The 12,550-nt window shown below is 42.2% G+C and overlaps 1 protein-coding gene across 1 annotated transcript in view; it reads left to right on the top strand.

Annotated features, from left to right (window-relative positions):
• The first annotated feature begins 1,726 nt into the window (after positions 1-1,726).
• Positions 1,727-12,550, top strand: part of LOC307259494 (myelin basic protein-like) — a 49,781-nt gene continuing 38,957 nt past the window's right edge. The window contains exon 1 of the mRNA XM_080039360.1: positions 1,727-1,968. The gene's annotated coding sequence lies outside the window, so the exon portion shown is untranslated. The remainder of the gene's footprint in view (positions 1,969-12,550) is intronic.

Here is a 12,550-nt window from a genome sequence, read left to right as displayed (position 1 = left end):
ATGGAATACAAATTGAATGTAAAACCTTGAACAATGTAAAAGATAAAGCATACAGGGACTGCGTCACTAGCATCATTGCTATGGTAATTACAGTTCCATAGAGAGGAATCATCTCATTGTGTACATATGTCATTGGCTATAGAAATGTGTGGTATTGTACAGGATTAGCCTACATTATATTATGCAAGTTATGTGGTTGTACCTCATCATATCATGACAGGTAGTTATTAACATGACAGGTATTTGATTGCAATGCTTGTCTGATGGCAAGGACTAAAGTTGTGCTGCATTGCGTAAATATAAAAACAAACCACTTTATTTTGAAGTGGAGTGAAGGTTAGCTGAAGTTTCATCTGGTCTCAGTTGGACTATACCTTTAAAGTCAAGGAGGTTATAGCAACTTCTTCATTTAAAAAAATATACTTAAAAAATGAATAAAATTGTGTTCCCGGAGGTTAAAAGTAAGAGCTTCTGTGTTTTGCGAAGACTCCCATAAGTTAAGTCAACAGCACCAGTAATTCCATTGCACACACACACATACACTGTGAGACAGCTTCTTGTGGTAAAGGCTGCTACGGGAGGAAGGTGTGGAAAGGATTTATATGTTTATTCATCAAGTAATGTTTATTATCTATGGAACATAAACACTGGAACATTTTTCTCGGGGACACTACAGAAAAGAAAAATTAACAAATCATTAGAGGGCCCATGGGATATTTATTTGGGGTGTACCAAAGATAAGCAGTGAATTCTTTCTTGGAGAGAGGGCCCTTCTAAACTTACTAACCCAATGTAGGCTATATTTAATTTCCATTAAAACAAAAAATATTAGCTCTTGCCTCCAAGGCTGAAAAAAGCCGTTAAATAAATAAATAAAGTAAAAGTATTGGCTTGGATTTGGCTGGCCTACTTATGATCATGGACATTTTTATATTATACATTGAGAGGAAGTCATCCACCCTTATATTTAAATTTGCTCAAAATGTCCCCCAATACATTTATTAAAAAAAAATTAAGGAAAAAACTGCAATGCAAATAATCATCATGTAATGTAATCATACAATTAAACTTAAATGGCCATTATCAGTATTACGGTGTACCGCAGTTCAGCGTGTGGTTTGACTAAGGAGTTAATGGATCACTTATTATGGCATGCATGGGCAATTATGCATGATTTCCATGAGCCATTATAGACATTATGGTAAAAAAGAAAAGTACGAAAACATTATGGGAAAGGCCTGATTCCATGTGTTTTATACATGCAACATGATTTATAATGGCTAGAAATTCATGTAGATTTTGTTCTGGTGGGGGGGGGGGCAGAAGCAGCATAGCAGGCCTATTTGTGTGTAGGCTAGTATTAAGTGTTTGGCTTGAGGGTGCACAGCTGCAAAAAGGGAGAGAGTAGAAAAATGCAGTTAATCAATGTATCATTCCTAAATTGTCTCCCTCAACAACATTGTCCTTGAGCAAGGCACTGAATCCAACAACCCTTGGCTGCTAGTGTGCAGGATGACTGGGATGAGAATGGCCTTTGCGGCTCACTGTAAAAATCACGACTGATGTTCCGCGCGCTTTCCCTGTGATGCCATGGACCTATAGTGTGATGCACCACGAACCAACTAATCATGCACAGGCGTGCGCCAACGTGCTTTTTGAGCCCACATTTCTTGGCGGACTGAAAGCTGCATTCCGCCCCACCCCTTACAAACAACACCATCACCACCACCGTACCTAAATCAGGAAGCACCGAGACACGTTTTTTTATTTCTTTAAAAGAAGACTCTGGTGATTACAGCAACGGGGAACTAAGCGTAAAGTGGAGAAAAAGAGGCGTTATATCGTTAATGTGGTTGTTGACGAGCACCGTCGGCCGCCACTGAAAGCAGAAGACTGACAGTTGGTTCCATCCAGCTACGAGGGGCTCAGCTGTGGTGGATGCATTTGACAGAGACTCACCGGAGAAGGGTATGTGCACGGCCGAACTGGTCAAATTCAAACAAACAAAATACAAGACTAGCGTAAAAACGGTTACACGTATAGACGTAGTGTATGCTTACTACCGTGTTGTTTATTTAATTATATTCCACCCCCCATCCGCAGGCTACGTGGTGTAAACGATAGTAAACATGTTATCCACGTCGCCTTGTTTACAGTGTGTATCAGACAGCCCTTTCGAAACCTGAGGGCTAAAAAATGCTCGGCATGTCATTTTCGTGCTCGTTCAGGTCTAGATAACTCTGTGAAACTGTACGTAGTAAGTGATGATTATTAAGCTTCAGCGGTGTCACCAGGCAGTGTCACTGCTTTGTCATGTGCTTTGACAGTCCCCCCCACTTCAACCACCACCCCCTCCCTACTGCACTCGCTCCATCGTTGAACCAATCCCCGACCACATATCTAGCAATTAAAAGCTTTCTTGCTTGTTGGGTATATAACACACGATTTTGAATAATGCCCGAGGCCCTATGTCAATCATAAGGCTGTTCTCTTCAATTCGGCATGTGAACAAAACCACAGGCTAGACTTTAACCATATGATAACAAGAGTTTTTAAGTGTTCCCTATGTGTTTGCTACCGGAAACCTCGGTTGGTTTGGGGTAGCAGTGGGCCGTTGAACAACAGGGCAACCACTTGTTTTGTTTGAACTTAATTCAATATGCATACTGACAGGCTGATCATATGTACGCCGAATATATCAGTAGGCCATACCTATTATTGTAATATAATTAATCATGTTACATGAAGCATGGCAAACATGCAACGACATATGTCACCTTTAAATAGGTAGATTTCAAATTGAGTTTTGCACCCATACTTCAGGGCTATATGAAAGGAACCTACCAGTGTCTAACCTGTTGTCATGTGACGGCTAAATGATGAAAACACTTGAAATTAGCTTCCCTTAAAACTAGCCTACATGAACTGTATCTTGCCATTGTCATATTTGCTATTACAATTGTTATTATTTGTCAAAAGTAAACGATATGTTTAATATTTCACACTTTTTATGCAAAAGTAATGAAGTCAGATGTGTTGTTTCTCGTGGTCTTCTCATTTTTTGTTTAAATGTATTCTGCTTTCAGTCTCGGCCAGTGGAAAGACTGGTCAGCTGGCTTTTCAGGAGACTTAGCTATTCGCTGTTAAGCCTGGAGGACAATAGGTTACATCACTCTGCATTTCAAACAAGGACTGGCCTATAGCAAGGTACACTTGTTACCTGACTTAACATAAAAACAATGAAGGCAAGGCCTGTAACATAAACCATACAGGTTCTAAAGAGAAACAGAAAGTGTGAACACTGCTGCACTGGTCTGTTAAGGAGGAATACTGCCAAGATGTTAAAGCAGAATGCAGTATAGTGGGTCTCAAAACAGTGACATGCTCTCTTACTGTTGCTGCTCTACGCACAATCTATAAATAAAGTGATCACACATGAATGGCCGCTTGCTTATGTCTGAACTGCACTGATTTAATAAACCCTGCAGCCCTGGATGTCCTCTAGCTAAGGAATGCTCAACAATGTAGGCAACCTCTGGCTATGTTTCATACAAACTACATGTAGGTTCAATCCCTCACTGCTTCCATCTTACTTTTAGTTGTTAAAGAGACAATTCAAAGCAGATCGTGCCACTTCTCAGTTCATCATATCACGCAGCCACTGTCACACATTGTCAGATAACGAGTTTATACCAATGCCCCATCCTTGAGCTGCATTGGTAGAAAAGTCTTTGTAATGTTCCCATGGATTTTGTGGTATGTCACACGATCACTTATCATGGACAGAAAAGCTTGTTTTGACGTGTACATATAGTAGCAGGGTGCCAGGAGTTGTAGCTTAACCTTCACATAGTTTGGGGAGAAACTCCTGTTTGCCTGAGACTACCTGAGCTGGGAAGGCCACAGGAATGCATTCCTTTTGCATTGCATAGGATTGGCCTCGGTAGCTCAGCCAAGGAGGAGAACATGCCAAGAGGGTTGGCTCAGCGGTCACGTGTGTCCCTTAGCATTCCTTTTGTCTTTAACAAACGGGACAGTTATGTTTTAAGTTAGAATTGTTCCAATTTAGTGAGCTGGATAGGAAACCAACTAGGTTTCCTATCCAGCTCACTACATGTAAGCACGTCGTATGTATACTCTGTCTGTGTTTTGCAGGTGATGCACTGAGGTTTGTCGACTTCCGTCCTCACAGACGCACAAACTTCCTCTCTTCTTTTCACTTCCCCTCTTGTCTGCGCATGTTGTTGGCAGACAGGTTGAGTCACATCATCACCTTGGAAATGAACACCCTCCTCCTGCGCAACACAGTGCAGACGTTTTGTTATTTTTTGGCCCAAGGCGTGGTGGTGTCAGCTGCGGGTGCTATACGCTGGCGGCATATCCTGTCATCCGCCGTGGCGTCACAGCCCGATGTGTGTCTGTCTGCCCCCGTGGTGCTTCTCAGCCTGCTGCTAGAGTGTAATATTTATCTACATCTAAGCTGAGGGGTTTAAGCTTGGATTAACTATATGAAACCCCAGGTGGCCACGGTTGTGTATCTCCTTTGGGGAGCATTGCGCAAACACTTCTTCAAACGCTGTACCACTAGGACACCCCAGGGAGAGCGACAGGGGTTTGCCCATTCATAACAAAGGAAAACAAATAAATGCTTGAATTAACAAACCAACACAGCAGTTAGTCTTAATATTCCCTGAGAGCCAGATATGTGCTCTCAGGGAAAGTCCCACAGCAGTATTCTCAGGAAATGTAACAATATTTCCCTTAATGACAACTATTTTTCTGTTACCACCTGGTGCCTGTGCATGTGTGTGTGTGTGTGTGTCTGTGTGTGTGTGTGTGTGTGTCTGTGTGTGTGTGTGGGTGTGTCTGTGTCTGTGTCAGTCAAAGAACGGACCAAAAAATGTCTGATCTGACAATTATCTCGTGTGAAAAGAAAGCAGGAAGTTCCTAGAGCTGAGGCCCTGTCGTCTCAGACTGGCAGCTGGAGCCCTCCAGGCAAACATTGTTTCTCTGGGTGGTGGTTCGGACAGGCAGTCACGCCTCACTGGTCTCTGTACTGACACAACTCTCACTTCTCCTGCAGCAGCCAGGTCCCACACTCAACTGTGGTCGCATATATATCCACAGTGTTGAGCTCAAACCTGGACTGGCATTGTTGAGGAGACTCGGTGGTCCTCATGACGATTATATGATGATATCAGTGATGAGTGTCAAAGCTTTATCCATTAGCGCAGTGTTTGCCCTGTGTCAATACAACACAATATTCCACTGGGTTGGATGCCAGAAATTGCCGATATGATTCCAGTGAATCCATGGAAACTCATCCTAAAGAGTAAACGTAACCCCTTCCAAGGAACATCTAACAGTGATAGAGGGCTGGCTAAAACCGCTTTGGTCACCTTTTCTACCTGTACAACTGGCACCATTTCTGTTCTACAATGGCACATGTGCAGTTTATAATGCTTGTCATGTATTGTTCTATCATGTTTAGGAAATAAAAGAAAAAGCATTATTTTTTTTATTGCAAGGTTGAGAGATTTGCTTCGAACATTAGAAGTTAAAATGAGGAAAAAATGTAAGGCCATCTTCAGACTGATAGTGGCTGCTTGAAAAAAATATGCTGCCTTTTCCTTTAGTATGTTTGCTGCATACTGGTGTTGCTGTAGTTCAAACGGTCCCAAATTCAATAAGAGCAGGACATGGCTGCTAATGTAGGCCACTAATGGCCATAAAATGTACTCTCATTGTAGGTTATGTGCTAGTTAGCCAGGCATGCTAAGAATGTTATGTTGCAGTAGAGCAGATACACCATTTAATCACCCCCCCCCCCCCACATACATGCTTACACTTTTGTGTTTCTTTGGTTTTGGAAAGGCTGGGAACAAGACGACATCCTCGAAAACAAGGCTCTTACTCGTTTTTTTATTTCTACCTTGATTTTCAAAACACTACAGACTTGTTCTGGCAACACAAGTCGAAAGAAGGAGAAAAAAAGGAAGTGAGAAGACGTAAACAAACACAACTGGATGTCAGGCTTCCTGCAGTGTGCAAGCAGATGCCCTACCTCAGGGACATATGTTGACTTTTAACCTCAGAGTGCTTTCAATGATAGATAGGCATTGTGTAAATCTATCATTCTCTCCTGTACCCCTTGTCCTCCACTCCACACGTACACACACACAAGCACGCTGCATATTTATTACGTAATTGACTCTCAGTGAGAGAATACCATGGTGCAGTCACTGAGGGCAGCTGGAGGGTTAAATGAAGCTGTTGTCTCGCGTGCACAAGAGCAAACTTAAAGCCAAACAAAGGATCCAGGCAACGTCAGACAGACACACACGTGTTCCAGTGGCAGACCGAGGAGTGTTATTGTCAGCGTGTTGTGCAGTGTTGCGCCATGCAATCTTCTTAACAATTCGATAATGCATGCTGTGGTTATTTCAGAATTGATACTGTAGATAAGTACTACGTCTATAGCATATGGAAGTGTTTCATTTTTAACATCCTGATCTGGCTATACTCTGGGAAATAGAGCTTTTTATTTATCTCTAATAAATTTGCCAATTATTTTTCTCTGATTAATTTGTGGTAGGCAATTGAAATCCAATCTTGAATATTTTATGTCCTGTGCCAGATGCCTGAAATTATGTATATATTCACTATTATGGAAGAATATTGAATGGGGGCGAGTCGGGCGACTGTGGCTCAGTTGGTAGAGCGGGTTGGCCGATGATCAAAGGGTTGGAGGTTCGATCCCCGCCCTGCCACTTGTGTCATAGTTGTTGTGTCCTTGGCAAGACACTTAACCCACCTTGCCTCGTGTGAATGTCGATAGTTAGCCTGCTATCGGTGTATGAATGTGTGTGTGAATGGTAACGTGGGAAAGGAAAACAGGTCTCCCTTGCAAAAGAGTCTTTGGTCTTAATGGGATTTACCTGTATAAATAAAGGTTAAAAAAAATAAATTAACTTCTACTCTCACTCACCGTCGACCGTTTATCCGGGGTTGGGTCGCTGGGGCAGCAGCTCCAGAAGGGGAGCCTAGTAAACTTCCATTTCCTTGGCCACATCAACCAGCTCTGACTAGGGGATCCCGAGGCGTTCCCATGCCAGTTTGGAGGTAAGCTCTCAGCCCAATGTGCCAAGTCTTCCCCCGAGGCCTCCTCCCAGCTGGACGCTCCTGAAACACCTCCCTAGGGAGGTGCCCAGGTGGCATTCTTACCAGATGCCCGAACCACCTCAACTGGCTCCTTTCCACGTAATGGAATAGCTGCTCTGCCCCGAGTTCCTCAGATATTACTGAGCTCTATCGTACCCTATCTCTAAAGGAGATGACAGTCACACTCCTGAGAAAACCTTGTTCTTTTGATACATTTTCAGCCTTCATGACCATAGATGAGAGTAAGAACCGAGACCGACCGATAGATCGACTGCTTTGTCTTTCCGACTTCGCTTTCTTTTCATCACAGCGGTGTGGTACAGCCAGTGCAATACGGCCCTCGCTGCTCTCTCCGCGGAGAGGGCGCAGCTAGCACTTGATCCACGCTTAATTATACATATTATTTGAACAAGTGTGCTGCCCTCAGCTTTCGATCCCACTTTCTTACTTCCACAAACAGGGATGGTTCAGGAATTCTCTACAATCCCCAGATAATCTGTTATTTGCACGTAGCCATAAGTAGAACACAGTGAGTGGGAACATACAAAAAAAGTTGTACCAAAGCATCTTGTGGCTGCAATCTGCTGTCGCCACATAAACTATTTCCAGATTCTGAAAAAATCTATTTAGACTACCACAAATCTTATGACAATGGCCTTTAATTGAACTCTCTAAAAACAACAGTAAATATGTGTGTTGATCCCCAGAGAGGAAGTATGTACATCTATCATAATAAAGCTACAACGTTGACCATCCACACACCGTGTCTTCCCACTCATGTTCTGTTTGCTCAGAACTTTAGTGAGCCCTTTCTCAGTGGAGGCACTGACCCAAAACCCTTTAATCCCCAAACAACAAGACATCTCACCACCATGAAGTTCAAGTGCTAAACATAGTATAACCATTTCCCTGTGTGCCTTTGTGGGAACATTGGACTTGAATACAGACACATCACATGTTCCAAAATAAGAAAAACATGCCCCCCCCCCCCTCGCCTTTTTCATGAGGAAGTGTTCCTTAAGACAGCACTGTCCTTGTGCTATGAAATTCTCTTGCACAGCATAGTTTTGGCTCTGTTTCCAATTGTTTCTCCAAAATGAGAACACAAGTAGTTAGGTTGTATACAGCAGGCCTCAATGGTCTGACTGATATTGTTTCCAAACTTGACTTTTCCGAAGAGTTTTATTGCTGTGTTTGTCGTAGAGTAATCCATTCTTTATTTTGTCAGCATCATAAAATTCTCATCTGATCCTGACAGTGAGATTTATGGTACAGCAAGGTAATTCCCCTTTCCCTCTTCACAGTCCTACAGTCAGTGAAATATATATCGGAAGAAAGGATTGTCTTTACCCGTTGATAAACTGTTACCGGAAGCAAGTTTGTAGCAGGCGTTCTAGAGAAGGTTTTTTATTACAGGTACGATTTCATGTAGTTTTTCCACCATGCATCATATATCATACAACGCTCTTTTTTTCGACGACATGTGAAATCACTGGTTATCCTCTCTTCTGTCGTTCAGCCGTGAAGCTGAACATAAACTATGGCTAACGTGATCCAGTATGAGCTGAAAATACAAGACATAAGCTAGGAGCCCTGTTTTAATGTCAACAGACAGGTGTTTGGGGTTATGCTCGCTCTCAAACTAAGGAGTGTCTTCTTTATCCTTGTGAAAGCCATGTAAAAACCTTAGGGGCTTATAAGGACCTGGATGTAAAATTGGCCTCAGGTAATGGACAGCTCAGACACTCGGATAATAGCTCATGTGCCACAGACTCAGCTGATGGTATTGGATTCTTCCAGGTGCTGCTGGCAGAGGTATAGCTTTACCCAGCCGTGTGATTATATTTAAAAGGCATATGGAAATGGCATACAGTAGAAGAGCTCAGACATACCTGCCAACATATAGAGGCTTTATGGGGAAAGAGCAACCAAGTTTGGCTCTTTCCTCTTACTGCACGTGTTCCAAAACCTTTCTATCTCTTTTCTAAATTACAGGGTGATGTGAGAGGGAGGCAAACAATTATTTTTTTGTTGCCTTGTATAGCCCCCCTCCCCCCTCTCTTCTGTGGCCCGGCCTCTCTCACACACAGTATTACGCAATAGTCTTTTCTTGCAAGTCCTTGCAGGATCTCAGCTTAGATTGTGTAACATTCGAGAGCGAAACTGGCTGCAAAAGGCCTCATGTTCGGTCTCCAACAATCCCCTGGCTGTGGTTTCTCCTGTCGATAGTTTTTTGCTAAACTGAATGCACAGCCACTGGCAGTTTAATTACATTTTCCGTAGTTTAAAGGGGTAGTTCAGGATTTTAGACATAGGGCCTTATTCCCAAGTTAGCCTTGGTGTTCTTTATCAGTGGAGACAGTTTTCAACACATTTAATTCAGTCCTTCTAGTTGCAGAGTGCGCTCGTGCTAAGCTAGCGCACGGCATTGGGGGGATACCTAGCCTGCTACTAAAACAGTCTTACCCACTCCACAGTACACCCGAGGCCAATCAATTATAACGCCAGACTATCGATGTAAATGTCTGTGTTGATAGAATAATTTTAGAAATAAAACCAACCTCGCATATTGCATTTTGAGGGACTTTATTCCTTGTAGGCTGCGGCAGCGGCGGACTAATACCTAGGTTACAGGCTCTATAATAGTTTGTTTACCTGCTGCTGTCTTACAGACGCAGAGTACAGTGCACAAAGGAGTTGTATTAGCCTATGCAATAAACAAGATATGGCCACGTTTGGAGGACTTACCAATGCGTCTGCTTTTGAAGACGATTATGAGGAATTTGTTGTATCCAACGAACCGTACCTGTACGAGCCGGAATACACTGATGAAGAATTGAGAGGGATGCTCAAAGGGCAGAAAGAGAAAGAGCGTCTGTAGAGACAGCCCCCGCTGGAGCTGCAGCAAAGAACCGGGACAGAATGACGGTAGACTGGTGGCAGTGCAGTTTCAGCTTCTGTCCCACGCTGCTCTGTTTACTTTCTGCTGTAGTGATTCGGTTACACAGCAAAGTAAAAGTCCGCTGCTGCTAAGAAAGTAGTCCCTCAAAATGCGATAATTCATGCGATGCGAGGTTGGTTTTATTTCTAAAATTATTCTATCAACACAGACATTTACATCGATAGTCTGGCGTTATAATTGATTGGCCTCGGGTGTACTGTGGAGTGGGTAAGACTGTTTTAGTAGCAGGCTAGGTATCCCCCCGATGCCGTGCGCTAGCTTAGCACGAGCGCACTCTGCAACTAGAAGGACTGAATTAAATGTGTTGAAAACTGTCTCCACTGATAAAGAACACCAAGGCTAACTTGGGAATAAGGCCCTATGTCTAAAATCCTGAACTACCCCTTTAATCATGCAAGGAGAATTTTCTGTATCTATTGTTTTATTGAACCTGTTCTCTGGAGTTCACATATGCTATTTGAAAGTTTTCCATACAAATATTTCTCTAGAGAGTTAAGCAATTTTAGGATAAACAATATGTTTAGTGAATGGTTTGCAGCATTTTTAATAAAGTCCTGGCTGGTGCTCTCATGGAGGTTCAGAGGACAATAAGCAGTGTGCAGAGTTTGATTTGCTGTGATAGACGTGTGCTACAAAGTTACTCCCATGTGGAAAACTGACAAAAAATTAACCACGGTACTGTTCTTCTTTATTCTGAGTTAGGTGTAAACACTTTTTTACACCGTATTATTATTTTGGAAGTGTATTGTCCAATATTCTCTGACAAACCGTGATGTTAATTTGCAAATTTTTCCTCTCCATCCATAGGCTATAATATGCTTACACTTAATCAGAAAAGACTTACCCAACTCTCCAAGTGCACACACCAAATGTTTTCTCTGCAACTATCTATCTTGTGGTTTTACAGCCCATCACTAGGGGCGCACACTTAAATTATTTTCAAATAATTGGATGCATCAACAAGCGTCAGTTTACTATTAAAAAATTATGCAAGTTAAAACCACACTCCTGCAGTCCATACTTTCCATACTATAGGATAAACAGAACACAGCACAGAAGTTATATAGTAATACTATATATACTGTATATATTGACAATAGTGTGGAGTCAAATATAAACCCCAAGCAGTTGCTGAAGACCAAATCAGATGATGCAATTAATACTGCTTCAAGCCAAGGTTAGCTCGATTGTGCTCACTGGGCTTTTACATTTCTCTCATTTAATAAGAGCGGCATAAGTTAATCACGTTATAATTAGGAGTCATCGAGTTTACATTAAATCTTGTTAGCAAAGAGTTTTACGAGTGTTTTCGGTTCCTAGGAGAATTTTGGATCGTTAAATATTTTAGCGTCATTAGAGTTCCTTTGGGCACACAGCTGTTAACCTTGTGCAAACGTAACATTGCTGATTGCATTATAATCACATGCTTCAGAGCAATGGATGGAATAAGTTCATATTTATTCACAGTGGCCATGATTTACATGGCACTAATGGCATGCAGTGATTAGCCTCGATTTAATTTGTTTTATCGTCATTACTCAAAGGCTACAAAACCATAGTATTTTAGCTTTATTATTCAAAGAATGAAATGCACTGAGCCTCTCGCCAACTCACTCACAAAAAAATACTGCATTTATTAAAAGTGTTCAGCCCTGTTCCCAAATTAGTTCTTGCAGTTTCCAGCTTTCTTGCCTACTTGAAAATGTGTTAGGATAAACTGTAGTGTAGCATAAACCATTTTGACAAGGGACACCAAAAAAAAGGAACTAGCTGAAGATGATAAAAGCCTCTTTTGAATACTGTGGAAACTCTCCTAAAAGCCCCAACATGCCGTGTGTATCCCAAAGTAAAGGAGAATAGTCCGCCAGAGGGAATTAGTTTTTTTCATTCTTTGAGTGGTGGTTGCAGGCTGACATTTTCGATTCACACAGCACAGAAGTAGCATTTTATAAGCACTAAGATGAGAGCTGTACACCTGTTATCAAGTGCATCTTCAAGTATAAATGCCAGTTCTTATTTACTTCAGTTAAAATCTTCCATGTGAGTATGAAAGTGTTTGGTTATTTCTGTAGCATAGAGCTCTAAAAGCACTCCTCACTTCACATTATCTTTCTCACGTCCTGTCCTCCACGTTTAGATAACTGAGCCTCCCTTACTCCTCTCTCCCCTTGCCTTTAAGAACAAATGCTGGTGATTTAGCAGTGCACCTGTTCGCTTGGAGTGAGAAGTTATTGCTGCAGGGCTTGAGTTTGAGACAGGGCTGTATCCCCCAATACCATTTGTCGGGCTTCAAAGCGTCTGTGCGAATAACCAAGGTATACTGTATTTGAAGATGTATGTGAAGAGTGTGCCTCACATGCATTGCCATGGCAGCGAAAATGATGCTTCAAAAGCTTCAAAGCATTGGGGTCAGCCTTAGATTGAAGT

This window comes from Ammodytes marinus, assembly GCF_949987685.1.
Source record: "Ammodytes marinus genome assembly, chromosome: 13".
NCBI lineage: Eukaryota > Metazoa > Chordata > Actinopteri > Uranoscopiformes > Ammodytidae > Ammodytes > Ammodytes marinus.
Note: the sequence above shows the minus strand (reverse complement) of the source record. Positions and strands in the feature narration are given on the sequence as shown.